Source organism: Bubalus bubalis, chromosome 11 (assembly GCF_019923935.1).
Source record: "Bubalus bubalis isolate 160015118507 breed Murrah chromosome 11, NDDB_SH_1, whole genome shotgun sequence".
Classification (NCBI taxonomy): domain Eukaryota; kingdom Metazoa; phylum Chordata; class Mammalia; order Artiodactyla; family Bovidae; genus Bubalus; species Bubalus bubalis.
The window spans coordinates 51,436,903-51,456,378 of record NC_059167.1 but is presented as its reverse complement, the minus strand read 5'-3'; the positions used below and the strand labels follow the sequence as shown (position 1 = coordinate 51,456,378).

The 19,476-nt window shown below is 45.1% G+C and overlaps 1 protein-coding gene and 1 long non-coding RNA gene across 3 annotated transcripts in view; one reads left to right on the top strand and one right to left on the bottom strand.

Moving 5' to 3' along the window:
• Positions 1–19,476, bottom strand: part of LIPC (lipase C, hepatic type) — a 164,743-nt gene that overhangs the window by 116,041 nt on the left and 29,226 nt on the right. The gene's annotated exons all lie outside the window — the stretch shown is intronic.
• The window catches only part of LOC123328064, a 34,925-nt gene continuing 24,273 nt past the window's right edge, over positions 8,825–19,476 (top strand). For both annotated transcript variants that reach the window (XR_006542801.2, XR_006542800.2), the window contains exons 1-2: positions 8,825–10,393; positions 12,330–12,383. This is a non-coding gene — a long non-coding RNA (uncharacterized LOC123328064). The remainder of the gene's footprint in view (positions 10,394–12,329; positions 12,384–19,476) is intronic.

Here is a 19,476-nt window from a genome sequence, read left to right as displayed (position 1 = left end):
AAGTGTTGGAGCTTCAGCATCAGTCCTTCTGATGAACATTCAGAGTTAATTTCCTTTAGAATTGACTGGTTTGATATCCTTGCAGTCCAAGGGACTCTCAAGAGTCTTCTCTAGCACCACAGTTCAAAAGCATCAATTCTTGGCTCTCAGCCTTCTTTATGGTCCAACTCTCATATCTGTACATGACTACTGGAAAAACCATAGCTTTGGCTATACCGACCTTTATCAGCAAAGTGATGTCTCTGCTTTTTAATATGCTGTCTAGGTTTGCCATAGCTTTCCTTCCAAGGAGCAAGTGTCTTTTAATTTCATGGCTGTGGTCACCATCCACACTGATTTTGCAGCCCAAGAAAACAAAATCTGTCACTGCTTCCACTTTTTCCCTATCTATTTGCCATGAAGTGATGGGACTGGATACCATGATCTTAGTTTTTTAAATGCTGAGCTTCAAGCCAGCTTTTTCATTCTCATCAAGAGGCTCTTTAGTTCCTCTTCACTTTCTGTCATTAGAGTGGTATAATCTGCATACCTGAGGTTGTTGATATTTCTCCTGGCAATCTTGATTCCAGCTTGTAATTCATCCAGCCTGGCATTTTACATGATGTACTCTACATATAAGTTAAATAAGCAGGGTGACAATATACAGCCTTGTCGTACTCCTTTGCCAATTTTGAATCGATCCACTGTTCAATGTAAGGTTCTAACTGTTGCTTCTTTACCTGCGTACAGGTTTCTCGGGAGGCAGGTAACTTGGTCTGGTATTCCCAACTCTTTAAGAATTTCCCACTGTTTGTTGTGATTCACACTGTCAGAGGCTTTAGTGTAGTCAGTGAAGCAGAAGTAGATGTTTTCTGGAATTCTCTTGCTTTCTCCAAGAAAAAGAGCTTAAGTGCATTGGGCAAATATGGAAAGTCCATAGTCTGTCAGGGATGCTGTGCAAGGCATAAAGGAAGCTAATGAAATGTACACAGCTGGGCCCCTGCCACCAGGGAGCTTCAGCGGGGAGATGGGCAAGAGCAGGAGGAGGGGAGCCTGCAGAGACAGAGGAGGGAAAGGGCTACAGGGAGAGAGCTACCAAGAACATATAGGATTGGGTGAGGTTATGGGGAGGCTGGAGGCCCACCCTTAGGCAACCTGCCTTTCCTAAGCCTCTCTACACAATGAGGATTGGGTAGTCTTCATCTCTGTTTGGTTTAATTCATTCATTTAGTTGAACTTTTGGAGGACTGACTCTAAATACTTCTTTAGTCACTGTTTAACCCACCCCTACATCACTATGACATATGTGCAGCATTCAGATCATTTCTTTGCCCTTCTGTGACCATGACTGATATGGCTAATGGATTGTTAGTCATTCTTCTATACCACGCCTAGTATCATCTTACAATCCTCCATACAGCAGTCATCTCTGATGGAATGGAATTGGTACTTGAACTGAAAGCCATTTGTATCTTTGGCCTAGACTCCTAGATCACTGGATATGTGCTGAGGCCTCTGTACATTTCAAAAGTTTTTTATTTTCCCCACAAAATGCTGCCATGCTTCATTCTTTCTGCCTTTCTTTATGGAAGCCCATTTCTTCCCCTTGCTTAGAAGACTAGAGAGGTGTTCAGTTCAGTTCAGTTCAGTCGCTCAGTCGTGTCCAACTCTTTGCGACCCCATGAATCGCAGCACGCCAGGCCTCCCTGTCCTTCACAAACTCCCGGAGTTCACTCAGACTCACATCCATCGAGTCAGTGATGCCACCCAGCCATCTCATCCTCTGTCTTCCCCTTCTCCTCCTGCCCCCAATCCCTCCCAGCATTAGAGTATTTTCCAATGAGTCAGCTCTTGGCATGAGGTGGCCAAAGTACTGGAGTTTCTGCTTCAGCATCATTCCCTCCAAAGAAATCCCAGGGCTGATCTCCTTGCAGTCCAAGGGACTCTCAAGAGTCTTCTCCAACACCACAGTTCAAAAGCATCAATTCTTCGGCGCTCAGCCTTCTTCACAGTCCAACTCTCACATCCATACATGACCACAGGAAAAACCATAGCCTTGACTAGATGGGCCTTTGTTGGCAAAGTAATGTCTCTGCTTTTGAATATGCTATCTAGGTTGGTCATAACTTTCCTTCCAAGGAGTAAGCATCTTTTAATTTCATGGCTGCAGTCACCATCTGCAGTGATTTTGGAGCCCCCAAAAATAAAGTCTGACACTGTTTCCACTGTTTCCCCATGTATTTGCCATGAAGTGATGGGACCAGATGCCATGATCTTCGTTTTCTGAATGTTGAGCTTTAAGCCAACTTTTTCACTCTCCACTTTCACTTTCATCAAGAGGCTTTTTAGTTCCTCTTCACTTTCTGCCATAAGGGTGGTGTCATCTCCATATCTGAGATTATTGATATTTCTCCCAGCAATCTTGATTCCAGCTTGTGTTTCTTCCAGTCCAGCGTTTCTCATGATGTACTCTGCATATAAGTTAAATAAGCAGGGTGACGATATACAATCTTGACTTACTCCTTTTCCTGTTTGGAACCAGTATGTTGTTCCATGTCCAGTTCTAACTGTTGCTTCCTGACCTGCATACAGATTTCTCAAGAGGCAGGTCAGGTGGTCTGGTATTCCCATCTCTTTCAGAATTGTCCACAGTTTGTTGTGATCCACACAGTCAAAGGCTTTGGCATAGTCAATAAAGCAGAAATAGATGTTTTTCTGGAACTCTCTTGCTTTTTTCCATGATCCAGTGGATGTTGGCAATTTGATCTCTGGTTCCTCTGCCTTTCCTAAAACCAGCTTGAACATCAGGAAGTTCACGGTTCACGTATTGCTGAAGCCTGGCTTGGAGAATTTTGAGCATTACTTTACTAGCATGTGAGATGAGTGCAATTGTGCAGTAGTTTGAGCATTCTTTGGCATTGCCTTTCTTGGGGATTGAAACGAAAACTGACCTTTTCCAGTCCTGTGGCCACTGCTGAGTTTTCCAAATTTGCTGGCATATTGAGTGCAGCACTTTCACAGCATCATCTTTTAGGAGTTGAAAGAGCTCAGCTGGAATTCCATCACCTCCACTAGGTTTTTTCGTAGTGATGCTTTCTAAGGCGCACTTGACTTCACATTCCAGGATGTCTGGCTCTAGGTCAGTGATCACACCATCGTGATTATCTGGGTCGTGAAGATCTTTTTTGTACAGTTCTTCTGTGTATTCTTGCCACCTCTTCTTAATATCTTCTGCTTCTGTCAGGTCCATACCATTTCTGTCCTTTATCGAGAGAGGTGTTAGGTATTAGGAAATTGAAAGGCAAGCAGACAAAAGGATAAACCTCCACCTTTATCTACTTTAGTTGGAATATGTTAGATCTTAAGTTTTGACTTTGGATCATGGGGTTAAATGTGATTCTTTCTGTATTTTTGTTTTTTTTAATTTTACTTTTTTATAGAAAAAATACATTTTTTTCTTTTATTTAGCTCTACTGGGTCTTCGTTGCTGCATGCAGTCTTTCTCTAGCTGCAGTAAATGGGCTTCTCATTGCAGTGGCTTATCTTGTTGCAGCGTCTGGCTCTAGGACACATGGGCTCAGTAGTTTGGTGCATGGGCTTAGTGACCCTACAGCATGTGGGATCATCCCAGATCAAGGACTGAACCAGTATCTCCTGCCTTGGCAGGCGGATTTTTAGCCACTGGACCACTAGGGAAGTGCATAAAAATGCATTTTGTTTACACAGACTTGATCACTGTATACCCTTTGTACCTTTTGAACAGTGAACCGTGTGACTATATTGCCTAATAAAAATAAAGTCAATAAATTAAAAGCTTGTCTTTGTGTTTGTACCTGTGAATACCCTTTATTCTTAAAAGTCAAAGAATATATTCCTTGAAGATACTGAGGAGGTGGAAAGTCATCTAGCATTTGGGAAAGATGTTTACTGAGAGGTGATCAATATATGGGGTCTTTGATTTACGCAGGATCCCTGTATGTAACTGGCATAAACTCCATTATTTGAGTGCTCTCAATCACTTTTGTGATTTAAAAAAGTCCAGAGCAATTTAAAAAGTAAAGTCTAGGTAGAAGTGAAGTGAAGTGAAGTCGCTCAGTCGTGTCTGACTCTTTGTGACCCCATGGACTGTAGCCTACAAGGCTCCTCTGTCCATGGGATTTTCCAGGCAAGAGTGCTGGAGTGGATTGCCATTTCTTTCTCCAGGGGATCTTCCCGACCCAGGGATTGAACCCGGGTCTCCCGCATTGCAGGCAGACGCTTTACTGTCTGAGCCACCAGGGAAGCCAGTCTAGGTAGAGGTGAATTTATTCTGCAGCAAATGAAACTTAAAAAAAAAAATTATTTGGCTGTGCTCGGTCTTAGTTGTGGCATGTGGGATCTTTTTTTAGTTGTGACCTGCGGGATCTTTAGTTCAGCAGGTGAATTCTGAATTGCAGCATGTGGGATCTAGTTCCCTGACCAGGCACTGAGCCTGGGCCTCCTGCGTTGGAGACTTGGAGTCTTAGCCACTGGGAAGCCACTCCCACCAGGGAAGTCCCAGCAAATGAAGTTCAAGCTGAGGCCCTCACTTACAAGGTGTCTTTTGTACTTCCATGTCTAATTTTATATTTGTAATTTTGTTTTCTCTTTCTTAAAGTGAGCCTCTTCTCCCTCTCTCCAACAATGTGGGGCTTGGGCCTCACACAGCCTGGCTCTGCAATGCGTAGAGAGAAGCTCTTCTCGTTGGTCTGTACAGTGTTCAGTGTCACCAACTCCTTGATTCTCCTTGGAATGTGCTGGGAACGGAGTATCTGCCTTTTTCCCTATTCTTTTTTTGTTTGTTTGTTTCTTCTCCAGAAGCCTTATTCATGAATAACTAGAATCCACTTCTATGATAATCACTAGAATGTCACTAGTGGGTGGGTCACTTCTATGGAGGGACTCCGGTAAAGACTAGCATCTTTCTCTGCTCTGGGCTGTAAAGATGGTGGCCAGGCCTCCTGCAGTGAGTGATGCAACCCCAAGCTGCTCAGCCTCCTTCTCTGAGCCAGGTGGGCAATAGGGCTGGCCCTCTTAGAAAGCAACTGATGTTCAATCCATAGAGTTTTGGAAGAGAAGGCCTTACTATAGCCTTGGGCCCAAGCCAGATGCTCCTGTCCAATGAGAGGGTCAAGATACTGTGCTCTTAGTAACCATGACTGGGTATATGGTTGTGACTCTGGTTGGCCTGGAAATGAGCTTAGAATCCTTAATACTCCAACATGATCATAAAACAATTTTCTCTGATCCTTTCTAAGTTATTAGAAGAAAAATAGGAACAATGGTGAGTCAATGCTTAATATTTATCATACCTTGTCATGACCTTTTAGATCAAGCAGGACAGCCCTGGGTGTGGACAGGGGCAGCACAGCTGAGATATACTAAGTCAACACCTCTGTGTGAATTCTAGCAGCTGTGCAAATAAGTGGGTGCAAGGTGGAGGGCTTGACCAGGCAGAGGAGCCAAGGTTCACAGGAAGGAAAGAAACCAATTTAATGAAAGTGGATTGTAAAACACACAAGCCTTAATGTGGCTGTAATGTCCCAAGCCCAGCACAGTTCCGTGGAGTCTGTGCAGGGCAGCTCTTTTGCTGGGGTTTTCAATTTAGGCTGAACTCTGTCTGCTCTGCAGTGGGCCTTTGTGTCACTTTAAAAGTTCCCTAAGTGATTCTAATGTTTGTCCAGATGTGAGAACCACAACACAGTTGAACATTGTCAGTAGGTATCAGCCACAAATTCCTGGCGAGCATAATATCAGAGCTGGAAAGGGTAACTCAGGTTGGAATCACATTTGGATTTATGGACCACCCATCTCAGGAGTTAGATCAAGAGAGGCATTATTATTTCAAAGCAGTGGTTCTCAAATGTGAGTGTGTGTGAGTCCCCTGGAGGCCTTGCTAAAGCTTCTATTACTGAGCCTCATCCTGAGAGTTTCTGGTTCATTAGGTCTGGGACCCCCAAACCAACACATCTGACATGTTCCCAGGTGATGCTGATGCGATGGGTCTGGGGACCACACTTTGGGAATCACTGTTGTAGAGGACACAGGTCTTGGCCCTGAGAGGTGTTGCTGGTGAAGTGGAAAGAGTGTGAGTCTAGGAAGTAGAGGACCTGAATTCAGGTCCTGGCTTTGCCATGACTCGTGCACAGACTGTGTGGCCTAGGGTGAGCATGTGCCTTCTCTGAGCTCAGTGTTTTTGTCCATTATCTGGGGGTAAGATGAACTATTTACCTGTCTCCAAGGTTTGAGTGGAATAATCAGTAATACATTTCATTTGGAATTTACCAGGTACTGAATGTTCTCCATGCATGATTTTGATTATTTTTCTCAACATTTCTATGTAGTAGGTCCTCTTATTCTTATAGGCTCAGAGACTGAAGTTTAGGCAGCTTCAGTACCTTGTTAGGAGCGTTGCGTCAGAGGCTGTTTTGGCCAACCTCAGAGTTCAAGCTCTCAACCACTGAGCTATCCTTGACCCTCAGTTGGAAACCCTGTGAGCACTAAGACCTGCCAAGCAGTATCTTAGCTGTGGTTTTTCTGAGTGGTGAGCAGGGCTTGATGTAAGGGATACCTGGTGGGCGAATCACTCTGCAACAGTGAGCAAACCCTAATTAATTCAAGTCTGGGCAGATCGGGAGGGGTTCCAAGAGAAAACACAACAAAACACATCAATCACTCAGTAACTCTGTTTGAGAACGGGCCACTCAGTTAAGACATAGGCATTAATTAGGAAAAAAAAAAAAGGAGCAGAACAAACAGCCGGCAGGAAGACCAGAGGCCTCTGTAACAGGCTGACTGAAGCCCAGGAAAGCTGCCTCCTGGAAACCTGGCAGCAGATCACAAAGGCTGGCACAAATTCATTAAGTCAAAGCAGCCATCTTGGGGAAAGGGCTCTTTGAAGCAAGAAAAAAATGCTTACGAGAGACATCAGGAAAAGTCATCCAGTGGGACCCAATATGTGCAAATCAGAAACCATGAGCTGAGGTGCTACTCAGGGGAGCTTGCAGAGATAAGGAGCCATAATCAAAGATTCTGCACCTTGAACCAGGAAGCCCTGGAGAGATGGGTGTCTTTGGGTCACTGGGAACAAGACCCCATGCTCAGGGCTGGGTGAGTGGGACAGGTGATCCCTGAAGATCATTGCAGCTCTTAGATCCAGGGGTGACCTGGAAGCTGGATCCATGCTTCAAGGGTCTACCAGATTTCTTTCCCCAGGTAAGTTGTTTGGGTAGGGGTACAATGAATGAAAAAAAAAATTGATTATCAGGAAGAATTTGATAACGTTTCATGCTAAAGTTTATTAGAAGAAAATTTGTTATAACTTTTACACATGGGTAGGAATATTGTGTCATTTACACATGGGGATTTCCATGGACAGAGTAACCTGGTGGGCTATAATCCATGGGGTTGCAGAGTAGGGTACAACTGAGCGACTAACACTCTGACTTTTCACAGGAATGTTGTGTAACAAACTTGTTGTTTAGTCGCTAAGTCGTGTCCAACTCTTTGTGAAACCCTGGAGTGTAGCCCATCAGGCTCCTCTGTCCATGGGATTTCCCAGGCAAGAATACTGGAATGGGTTGCCGTGTCCTTCTCCAGGGGGTCTTCCTGACCCAGGATCGGATCTGTGTCTCCTTCACTGCAGGCAGATTCTTTACCTTGGAACCACCAGGGAAACCTAAACTACTTTATGATAAAAAGGAAATGGGATTATGTGAGGGGTCTGATAAGGCCTAAAAAGTGCTTTGAAATCTGTAACTGTTATTCACTGCAATAAAGGCATCACAAAAATTCAGATCATTTTTTGAACAAAGAGCTATGAAAAATGGCCTTACTCAGTAATTGCAACAATTATGAGTTTTATTTGATCTGGTAAGAGAAGCAAGAATCCATATGCATCTTAGGAGTTAAGATGCTCAGCCTCTGGTAATGATGAAATGGGGCCAAGTGAATGGGCAGAAAAATAGAAGATGACCTTTGATGTGGACAAGATCATGATGTGTTTAGCAGCAAGTAACCCAAACAACAGAACTGGTTGGCTCTGACCTAATGGGTATTGTAGGGGAGCAAAATTTTCCACCCCCGAAAGTGTGGCAGGCAGATTATTTTGAGCTGAAAACAATCAATGCCCAAAGACTCAGGAAAAAACTTGAACTTTCTCCCTAACTGCCTAAAAGAATTTAGATAGAGGCCTATTCCTGAAACAGAGCTAACACCAGAGACCTGGCTAAGTGTGATGGGGGAGACTCTGCAGGGCTTACAGACCAGAGTCCGCTCCACCCATTGTCTCTGTGGTGGCCCGGCAAACATGTATTTACCAGACATTTGCTTTTCCATTTTCAAGTGAATTGCCTTCTTGTCCTTTGAAGTCCCAAACCACTAAACCCAACATACATTTTTGTCTTTGATTAAAGACAGTTTTTAAAGTAAGGACTTTAGCTATTTCGGTGAGTTACTCTGTTTTCTTGGGTCTCTATCATGTACACATTATTAAACTTTCATTTGATTTTCTTCTGTTAATGTTTCTCCTGTCAATTCAATTCTTAGACTAGCCAGAAGAACCTAAAAGGAATGGAAAATTTCTTTCTCCCTGACACTATAAACCAGAGAAGAATTTTGGTCTTTGCAGCCTGTTTGTCTCCTGTGATGAGAGTTTGGTCAAGATAGCTAACAAAGTACTTAAAATCACTAGATCCTTAGAACTTAGGAGCCATGGCAATGATGTAGTTTATTGATTAATTTTATATGTGAGAAACTGAGGTCCAGAGAGCTAAGTGGCTAACCCCATAACTAATTAGAGAATGCATTGTATTTAAGATGGAAAACATTAGTCTTACCTTTCATGAAACTCAACTGATTTGAGGTATCTGATTAAGGCCACCTTAAAAAGTCTGGGAGATTTCTAGAACATTTTTAGTTTGATGAGATGGAAAGTTGACCAAATGCTCCTACAGAATGCCAGATTGCATTGCAGTAAAAAGACAAATCATTGAGACAGATAGATACCTCATGACTAGTATGATTTTCCAAATAATCTTATATAAGTGATTTCTAATAAATCATACAGATAGGACTTCACAGTGAAATTGCAAATGACTTTAAAAAACAAGCATAATGATGACAGCCCAAACATCTGTTGGTTTTGAGAGTAAATCTTCCTATTTTGGAACTGGCATTTAAGCATCAGGAGATGGGGCTTGATAGAACTTCAGAGGATTACTAGATAAACAACAGAACATCTAACTCCTTGGCTCCTGTGTTAATTAGAAGCAACTGACATCAGGGCTGTGGTTCTCTCTCTAGTTTCACATGTACTTATATGTACCTGGTTTGACCACAAACACACACAGAGTAGATGCCAGAGGACAGAGAGCTTGGCACTCTAGGATGTGTTATTGGTGATGATTGCCCTCTGTGACTTAACTTCCTGCTTTTGACTCTCGACACTTGTCTGAACCTTCCTGTTGTGGCTGATTTCCCAGGCACATGAATGTCTGACTCAAGCTCTTCATTGGCTCCCTCCAACTCACTGTATCATCTTTGAACTCCACCATTAGAGATCTGGACTCATACCTAGCTCTGCTCTCAGTTGGACATTTGGTCTTTGTCTCCTCTGTCAAACCAGCCCTGCATTCAGTAATTTCCTATTATCTTTATTTATTCAGTCACTTTAATTTCACATTTAAAACTTTTCCCATTTTCTTGTGGAATTTCACAGAATTCTTTCCAAATGTGGTTTTTAAGACCTTAACTCTTCATTAGTACTATGTAAGAGCAGGCTATGTGAGAAGCCAGTGTGAAAACCGTTGGAACAAATAAGTACCAATTGTGCATGTGTGCTAAGTTGTGTCAGTCATGTCCAATTGTTTACAACCCTATAGACTGTAGTCTGCCAAACTCCTCTGTCCATGGGATTCTCCAGGCAAGAATACTAGAGTGGAGGAGCCATGTCCTCCTCCTGGAAATCCTCCTGATCCAGGGATCGAACCTGTGTCTCTTATACCTTTTGCATTGGAGTTGAGTTCTTTACTACTGGTGCCACCTGGTCAATCAGTAAGCATATCCTGCTCCACAGGGCAAAGGGTCAAGGTTAGGGAGGCAGTGAAGTGAGGCAAGTTGACCTCTTCTGAAGGGAAGGACAGGAGTGACATGGGCACATAGGGGCCTTATGTGACCAAGAATCTTCCGGTCTCTGAAGTGATGAGATATAGAAACTCCAAAGGTCCAGAGATGTGATAGGGCTGAAATGATAGGGCTTTTATTTACTCTAGAGCAAACCAGGAACAGTACTATTCTTTTATTTGCACTTGAAAGGTAAAGTACAAGACAGACCCCACTGTTTTGATGCCTGGTGATGTCACTGAAAGTTCTAGGATCATCTCCAAGAAGATTGAAGGTAAGTTAGGAAATTGCATTGTGAGACTTCCTTGGTGGTCCACTGGTTACATGTATTTTCAAGATGGTGGAGAAGAAGGACGTGCACTCATCTTCTGCTATAACACCAAAATTGCAACTAGCTGCTGAACATTCATTGACAGGAGGATGTTGGAACCTACCAAAAAAAGATTCCCCATGTCCAAGGACAAAGGCGAAACAGCAATGAGACAGTAGGAGGGGTGCAGTCACATTAAAATCAAACCCCATACCCACCAGAGACTCTGGGAGGGCACAAACACAACCTTGTGTGCACCAGGACCTGGGGCAAAAGAGCAATGACCCCACAGGAGACTGAGCCAGACCTGCCTGTGAGTGTCTGAGGGTCTCCTGTGGACACATGGGTTAGTAATGGTCTTCTGTGAGGACAGGGGCATTGGCAGCAGCAGTCCTGGGAGGTGTGGCATATTGGCATAAGTCCTCTTGGAGGAGGTCATCATTAGCCCTACCATAGAGCCTGGAGCATCACTGACTCAATGGACATGAGTTTGAGCAAAATCCCAGGAGACAGTGAAGGCCAAGGAGGCCTGGCCTGCTAAAATCCATGGGGTCACAAAGAGTCAAATATGACTTAGAAACTGAGAAACAACCAGTGGTTAAGAATCCGCCTTCCAATGCAGAGGAAGTGGTTTGATGCCTGGTCGAGGAACTAAGATCCCACATGCCACGGGGCAACTAAGCCCATGCACCTCTCCTGAGCTCTAGAGCCCTTGAACTGCAACTAGAGAAAAGCCCATGAGCTGCAATGAAGATCCCACATAGTGCAACTAAGACCTAATATAGCCAAATAAATAAATAGATAAATGAATAAATGTTAAAAAAGAAAGAAAGAAAATTGCACTACTGCTCAAACCTGAGAAGTTCAAAGACTGGCTTAGGCTGTGATAAATAGCAACGAAAGAACAGTGGTTCAGAGGCTTTATGCTCATATGTGTTTAAATCTTAGGCTAAATAAAATGCTTTATTTGTACTGGTTAAGTATTTGCCACTATGTGCTCTTTTACTGAAAGCCATGTTGAGCTCTCAGTGTAGGGGAGAGCAGGCTGGTATTTGGCTCGCTAACCCTGTGGATGGGAAGCTGGGGTCTGATGAGCCTGGCTCTGTCACTCAGGTGGCACTGTCCAACCACAGGTGCCCACAGTACTTACATTGCCAGCATCACAGTCCAGGAAATAGTCACAACAAAGGCCACGGTACTTAAAGACAGAAAGGGACATGTATGCTTCTGCTGCTGCTAAGTTGCTTCAGTCATGTCCGACTCTGTGTGACCCACCAGAGTTGGCAGCCCACCAGGCTCCCCCATCCCTGGGATTCTCTAGGCAAGAACACTAGAGTGGGTTGCCGTTTCCTTCTCCAATGCATAAAAGTGAAAAGTCAAAGTGAAGTCGCTCAATCGTGTCCGACTCTTAGCGACCTCATGGACTGCAGCCTACCAGGCTCCTCTGTCCATGGGATTTTCCAGGCAAGAGTCCTGGAGTGGGGTGCCATTGCCTTCTCTGAGGGACATGTATATTGGGGGATAAAAGCTTGAGAAGGTGGCAAGTGTGTGTTCCTCTCATCATGATCTATTTAACACAAAATAGTGCTTTTGGCAATATTTTCCCCCAAAATGAAAGCTTTGGATTTCAAATGGGGTTATTTGCCTTTCATCTGTTTTCTCTACTGTTCTATTTTCTGATCCATTACTTTCATCTTGGAAACCTGTCATTGTATCTCTTGTATCAGTGTAACTTATCATTCAAGAAGCTTTTTCCTCTCTGGGTCAGAGTGTTTAATATCAGGCAATTTAAATGATTTTTTGTGTATTGACCTCAATATTTGAGAGTCATGTAAGAGGTACTGTGAAGTCAAATGTTCAAAAATAATGAGTACCTTTATTTGATGTTTTCTTCCCCCAGATGAGCACAACAATCGAGAATCCTAAGGGGCTGGATGGGAAACTGGAAAAGGTGGTAAGTACCCAAGGCTGGGCTGCTGAGGAAGAGAGCAGGAGAGAGGCTGGAAAGACAGGACTGGATAGGAGAAATACGTGCTCAATCTCACAGAGAGGAGACCTGAAACATTTTTCTCTCTTTCCTGTTAAGAGGAGGAGCATGGCTTGCCCGGCCTGGTTGCAGGGATTCAGATGGAGGAGACAAGTTGGGACAAGAGGGTTGGTGCTATAGCTGGAAGGTGAGCATTGGGCAGGAAGCCGGAGTCAGCCTGGGCTGGCACGTTGTGATACATCACAGCAAGAAGGGGCTGCAGGGGAGGGGGAGAGCACACAGGAGAGAGCAGAGCAGGTTCTGAAAGCTTGACTTGGTCTGGGTTATAGACTCCTACAGAGGCAAAAATGTTTTTGATGAAGCATCCTTCTAAAGACTTCGATTAACCAATTTAAACATTTATGTAACTTTCCCTTGAAGTAGCTATGTAGGTTGTAGGAACCCAGAGCATAAACCTTGGTGTCCCACTGAAGGGACTGATCTCCCTGCCATCCAAGTGCTAACCAGACCTGACCCTGCTTAGCTTCCGAGATCAGATCAGATTGGACACGTTCAGGGTGTTGTGGCTGTAGACAGGACTGATCGCCCAGTCTGCCTGTGAGATGATTGGTCAGAGTGAACAAGGCATTAGAAGGAGTGTTATAGCAAAGCGAGAGACCAGGAAAGGGGCGTGGCCTTTACTGGGCGAGCTCCTTGCAGGCTAACCACAGCTGGTGCAGTTACATGAAGAGACCCATTCTCAGAGAGTGTTGAGACTTCCCCAAGGTTGTTAGTATTGGAGCTTGAGTTCAAACTCTGGTCTGTGGACTGGAGAGCCACTCTCTTTGCACATGGCCACACTGGCTTAGAGTTAGGACCCTTGGTCTTGAATCCTGGCTCTGCCAGTTACTAGCTGTGTGAACCTGAGTGAGTTATGTAATCTTTTGAGCCTTGGCTACGTCATATGATGAATAAAGATCATAGGATTATAGGGAAGATGAAATAAAAATTCATTCATAGGGTTTAGCACAACGAATGCCTGGCATGGTTAAGTGTTCAAAACACATAGCTGACTGTTGATTCTGTGTATAAAATAGATAACCATAAGAACCTACTATAAAGCACAGGGAACTCTACTCAGTGCTCTGTGGTGACCTAAAGGGGAAGGAAATCCAAAGAAAAGGGGATGTATGTATGCATATAGCTGATTCACTTTTCTGTGTAGTGGAAACTAACACAGCATTGTAGAGCAACTATACTCCAATAAAAGTTAATTTAAAAAATGACAGGTTAGCTGCAAGTAGCCCAGTATTCAGAGAAGAGAGAGTGGCAGAAGCCTCCATGGGGGAGGGGAGGCTTGAATCAGACCTGAGCAAGGGGATGAGGCCTGACAGAAATAAGCTCAGAGGAGCAAAATGGGGTGAGCCCACCATGAGTGTGTCATGAAGGAGTAAGGGCAGAAGGGATGGACAGAGGAAACAGTAAGGGAGAAAAAGGTTAGTGTTTGCAGGTTGGTTGGTTGGTTGGTTGGTTGCTTGCCTGCTTTAAACTAACCTTCAGGTCAAATAGTGTAATGAGGCTAGGGGGCATCTGCCTGCCTCCCTAGGAAGACCAGGGAGTCATTGCAAGCCTGACACAAGCCTCTGTGCATCCTGAAAGAAAGGGCAAAGGACGATGGGAGGTGTGTTCATGTGTATAATAATCAAAGCTGTAAAGGAGTATGGTGTGGGTGGGGGGTGATGTTTCTAGATGAGTTTCTGCCATGCTCTCAGCGGGTTAGAAACTGTAATTATCAACTTCCCTTACTTTTCTGTCTTCTCTCACACACACAGAACAGACTAGCACAGGGCCTGCTCAGACATATATTTAAAAACCAGGCGTCTCAGGGGTTGCATGCTCTCGATCTTCTGGCTTTGCTTGTTTGGCTTGTGAGGAGGTGTTGACCCAACATACTTGACACTTTCTGTCCTGACTCAGTGGTGACACCTGCTCAGGCCCCTGGGGGACCTCAGTCTGGAAGTCTGTCCTTTGCTGTCTTCCCTGGTTACCTTGTTGGCAAGCAGTAGAGAGGAACCAGCTCTTTGGAGCCAGGGTCTGGCTTCTGTCCCTCTCCCTGAACTGTCTGGTTGTAGGGAGAGTACAGACAGCTTTCTGTGACCCACCGAGTCACACTGACATGCCCCTTAATACTTCAGAGTCCACTCACGTATATGATTAGTCCTCACCACTCAGGAGGCGGGACAGGGACTAGAGACCAGTGTTCGGATGGACTAAGCCCCTTTTCCCAGCACACTGATGCTGGCACTCAAACTCGGGCTCCACCAGCCTTCTTGGCACTGAGCTAGCGGCTGGAGGACCTGGAGTAAATGATGTGGGATTTCCCTCCCATCTCAGTCATCCACAGAAGATGAGAACAAAACAGGCAGACAGGGAGGCCCTCTGCCACAGTGGGTCTCATCTATCCCTGGGGGACAGATGGTCCCTGGTTTCCAGCCTCCATAACCCCGGGCTGCTCCAGTGGAGTCCCTGCTGGGAGGGTGGGCTTGGAATCAACTTTTTGGATTCTCCTGCAGTGTTCTGGGGGCTACTGAGTAACACAGGAATAATTGAAGAGCTGCACAAGTGCTAGTGAGTACCACGAATGACTCCACGGACCTGTCTTGGCAGGCAGGACCTGGCAGAGGAGCAAAGCTTGGTCCTTGAAGTGGTTCTGTAGGCCCAGTCCCTCTGCCTGGGCCTGCAGAGGCCAGAGCTTAGCCAGTGGGCTCCCTTCAGACTGCCTGGGAGGGGAGAATAATGTGGGAGGCCTCTGAGCCAGGTTGTGCCCCTCTCGCATAGGAGGGGAAGCCAAGAGCTGCCAGGCAGGTGAGAAAACCCAATTTGCAATTACCCTGCTCCACAGAGCCTTACTTCTAAGGCATGGGCTTGGGTTCATCTGGCCCATTCCTGCACGGCCTGGGCTCTCTCCTCTTGTGCTTAGAATTGATTTGTCTGAGTGGGGACAGAACAGGGAGGGATATTTCTTTCTTTGGGATCTACTCAGGGAAGAAATGTGTACATGTGTGTGTGTGTGTGATTGTGAATGTATGTGTATGTGCATATGTGTGTATGAACCAATGGAATGGATTATAGATGATGTAGAAAGTAGACCAGTGATAACAACTCTTTAAGAGTTTAGGATAAACTCTTATCCCAACTCAAAAAACCTTTAGGATAAACACGAAATGTGATCTTGTTTTGTGGGATGGGTTGGAGCCAGAAGGACCCCTCTCTTGGACCTAGATGTTTATCCACTTATTCAATCAATTATATTAAAACACTCATCAGTATTTATCTAGCACCTACTATATACCATGCACTATGCACAGATGGAGGAGGAAATGGCAAGCCACTCCACAATTCTTGCCTGAAAAACCCCAGGGACAGAGGAGCCTGGCAGGCTACAGTTCATGGGGTCACAAAGAGTCGGACACGACTGAGCACATACACAGATTAGAGCCTCCCAGGGGGTGCTAGTGGTATAGAACCTGTCTGCCAATGCAGGAGACATACGAGATGCAGTTCAACCCCTGGGTTGGGAAGATCCCCTGGAGGAGGGCATAGCAACCCACTCCACAATTCTTGCCTGGAAAATCGCGGGGACAGAGGAGCCTGGCGGGCCACAGTCCACGGGGTCACAAAGAGCTGGACATGACTGAAGCGACTTAGCACAACACACAAGCACAGATTGGACTAAGATCCAGCCTCTTCCTGTCTTCGAAGTGCTCACACTGTTATAGGGAAGGTGGAAACATTAGCAAGTAGGCAAAAAAAAAAAAAAATAATAAAATACAGTGTGATACATGCAAGAAATAGGTAAAGAGATGATAGAAGCAAAGAGGAGGAGGAATCTAACTCTGGGGGCAGAAGGATGAGGCTTGGCATGCAGCTTGGATGAGGTGTGGATGTCAGCTGGGTACGAGAGGGGATGCAAGGCCAGCATAGTACTTTCTGGGACTTCCAGGAGCAGGCCTGGGAACCAAGTGGGAAACAGTGGCAGGTAGGTGTGGATGGGTGGACAGAGCAGGTGTGAAAGTTTTAAGAAGCAGAATCTGGAATTTAAAGGGAATTTGGACCAGGGAGAGGAGGAGGCATCCTAAGAAGGTCAGTCAATGTGAGTGAAGTGCGGAGGCCCAGGTGAGCGTGGAGGTCTTCGCTTCAGCACACAGGGAACAGCAGTAACCTCTCTTTTGCAGCAGGGACCACCTCCTTCTCTGCACCTGAGTGTTGCCCCCTTCACTCACATCTGGGTGTCTGCACATCTGTGAAGCAAGTCTTGCTGGCTTGCTTTCTTTCCCTGAAACCAGCCTGTGCACCAGCCCCAAACACAGCTTCCTTAAGCATTATGCTGCAGTCACTCCTTTGTTTAAGAGCTTTGATGCTCCCTGTTTCAGAGAAGCACCCATCTGGCCCATTGCCCTTTTACAGATGAGAAAAGCAAGGACCAAGAGGCTGAATGAGACGGCTGTTCTCCAAGCCTTTTGGTGCTCAGTCCTCCTATTCTTTGTCTGACTCCTTCCCTCTCTCAGATGGTCCTGTTTCCCCCAGCTCCCTAGTCTGGGACCCTATTATTTCTCAGCTCCGCAGCTTCTCCAGACCCTCCCTGGGAGACACAGAGACAAGACAGAAAATAAATCTGATGTACTCAGCTGTCGGTCACTTTGAGTTTGCAGTTTTCAGTGTCCTTAGAGACAGAAGCCAGGTGTTTGTGGGCCAAGGTCCTGGGAGCTGAATGTCTTCAGCTATTGTAGAGCCAGTTAAGTGGTACTCATTAGGAGTTGGAAAGACTTCCAGAGCAGACTTTTGGGCTTCCCTGGTAGATAAGATGGTAAAGAAACTGCCTGCCATGCAGGAGATGCAAGTTTGATCGCTGGGTCAGGAAGATCCCCTGGAGAAGGGAATGGCAACCCATTCTAGTATTCTTGCCTGGAGAATTCCATGGAGAGAGGATCTTGGGGGGCTACAGAACATGGGGTTGCAAAGAACCAGATATGACTGAGCGACTAACACTTTACTTGAAGTGGTGCTCATTAGGAGTTGGAAAGACTTCTGGGAGCAGGCCTCAAGGGGCTGTACTCAGATATCTATGGGTGAGATTGGAGGCAGAGAGGCAGGACCTACACGGCCTTGCAGGGGAGTCCTCAGGACGAAACTCTTCTTAGGAAAAAGGGAGAGGCTATGCCTGGCTGTTGTTCTGGTCTTAGAGGAACCTGTCCAGGGCTGCTGGCGACCTATAAAGCAAGGAGAAAGCGTGCTGCTTGCACAGGACCTGTGAGGCACCACAATAACTCCGTCCCTCCCCAGTGAGTAAATGGAGAAGAAATTCAGCCAGTTCAGACATCCTTGGGAAAGGGGTGGGTTTTCCAGTTCCTTCCTGTGACGTCTGTAGACACAGCCAGAGCTCAGTGTGCAGAACGCAGGCTGGTTTCCTACCTCGAAATGGGCCAAGCCCAATTTGGGGGAATGTTTATTTGTTTTGTCATAAATATAAAATCTATTTATCTGACTTGAGGGGATACGAAACACCTGTTTGCTGGTGGACTCTCCATGTTTATTTTTTCCATTTTTTAGGAATGGGTGGGACTTCCTGCAGAAACTGCTTTTTTTCCTGAAAACGTGGACCATGCCTGGGACTTGTTATGTCTTTTTATCTTTTATTTGGTTTAATGTGCGCATGTATTTATTGTTAAATCTCTAAAAGAGGCCCTCAAAGGGGAAAAAACAATGAAGCCAGTTCTCTAAAAGCTTTGAGAAGGTGGCTTTACTGAAACTTAGTGAAGGACTAAAATACAACCTCGCCAGGAAATACTTGCCTCCTCAGTGGGCATCATCCAAATCAGGGTCCAGGAAGACACTTTCTGTGTCGCTTCCTGCTCACTAGGATAGGTCAAAGGTCGGCCTCTAGAGTGTGACAAAGCTTGCCAGTAGTCTTCTTGTGCTAAGAGAGACCTGCCCCACCTCATGTCTACTAGGCCATTAGCTTTTAGTTATCAAAAGCTGTGTTTTTTGGTCAACCAAACAAGAAAATACATATCTCACTTGAAAAATACGAAGCAATTCCCCCATCCCTCCTTTTAAAACATTTTGCATTCATAGACAAAGGGAGATTTATAGCCTTTTAACCATTCTATAATCAATTACCTTTCCTCTTAAAAATAATACAGCATGGATGTAAGGATCTGAGTGATGTTACTGATAGCAGGTGTTGGGGTTGAGCTAATGCATAACTTAATCCATCTCCTAAAGTCCAGGCAGATGGTTGACACGGGGCCCCTTTCAGAAGTGCTGGAACCTCCTTTATTCCTCATTCTGTTGAGTCACTGGGGTGAAGGACAAGGGACAGGATGGTCCTCTGTGTGTAATTCCTGGGACATCGGTGTGACCCAGATTCTACTGGGAAGAGCTTGGAAACAGGGAATCTTTGGTTTCTGAGTTTTTGCTCTGATGGAAAACTAGTCTAAAAGCCGAAAGCATCTAAGACAGAGGGTTTAAACTAGGTGGAAAAACCTCGCATTTGACTTATTCTTTGGAAGATGTCATCCCAGATGTTACGACTTGGAGGAAAGAGCCCGGGATGAAGACAGTCTCTCTGCTGTATGATAACAGCAGCATGCACACGGTTAGTGTGTGTACATGGTTAGTGTGTATACATGGTTAGTGTGTGTACATGGTTAGTGTGTATACACGGTTAGTGTGTGTACATGGTTAGTGTGTATACATGGTTAGTGTGTATACATGGTTAGTGTGTATACACGGTTAGTGTGTGTACTGATACAAAGCACAGCCGGAGTGGCTCTCCTTGTTTTCCTTCATTAGCCTGGGTTATGCTTTAATCGCACCAAGTGGAGGATGTGGTGGAGAGCTTCAGCTGTTGTTTTAACGATAGCAAACGTCTGTCTTGCCCAGAGAAGTCCATTTCCAAACTTCAAAGGTCAGTGTTTGAACTTCACATTGACTTAGTTCTTCCTGACAACCCCATTTAAAATTTTATGCTTCTTTTAAGAGGCATGGCATGAGATATACAGGCACACGTTTTTCTCCA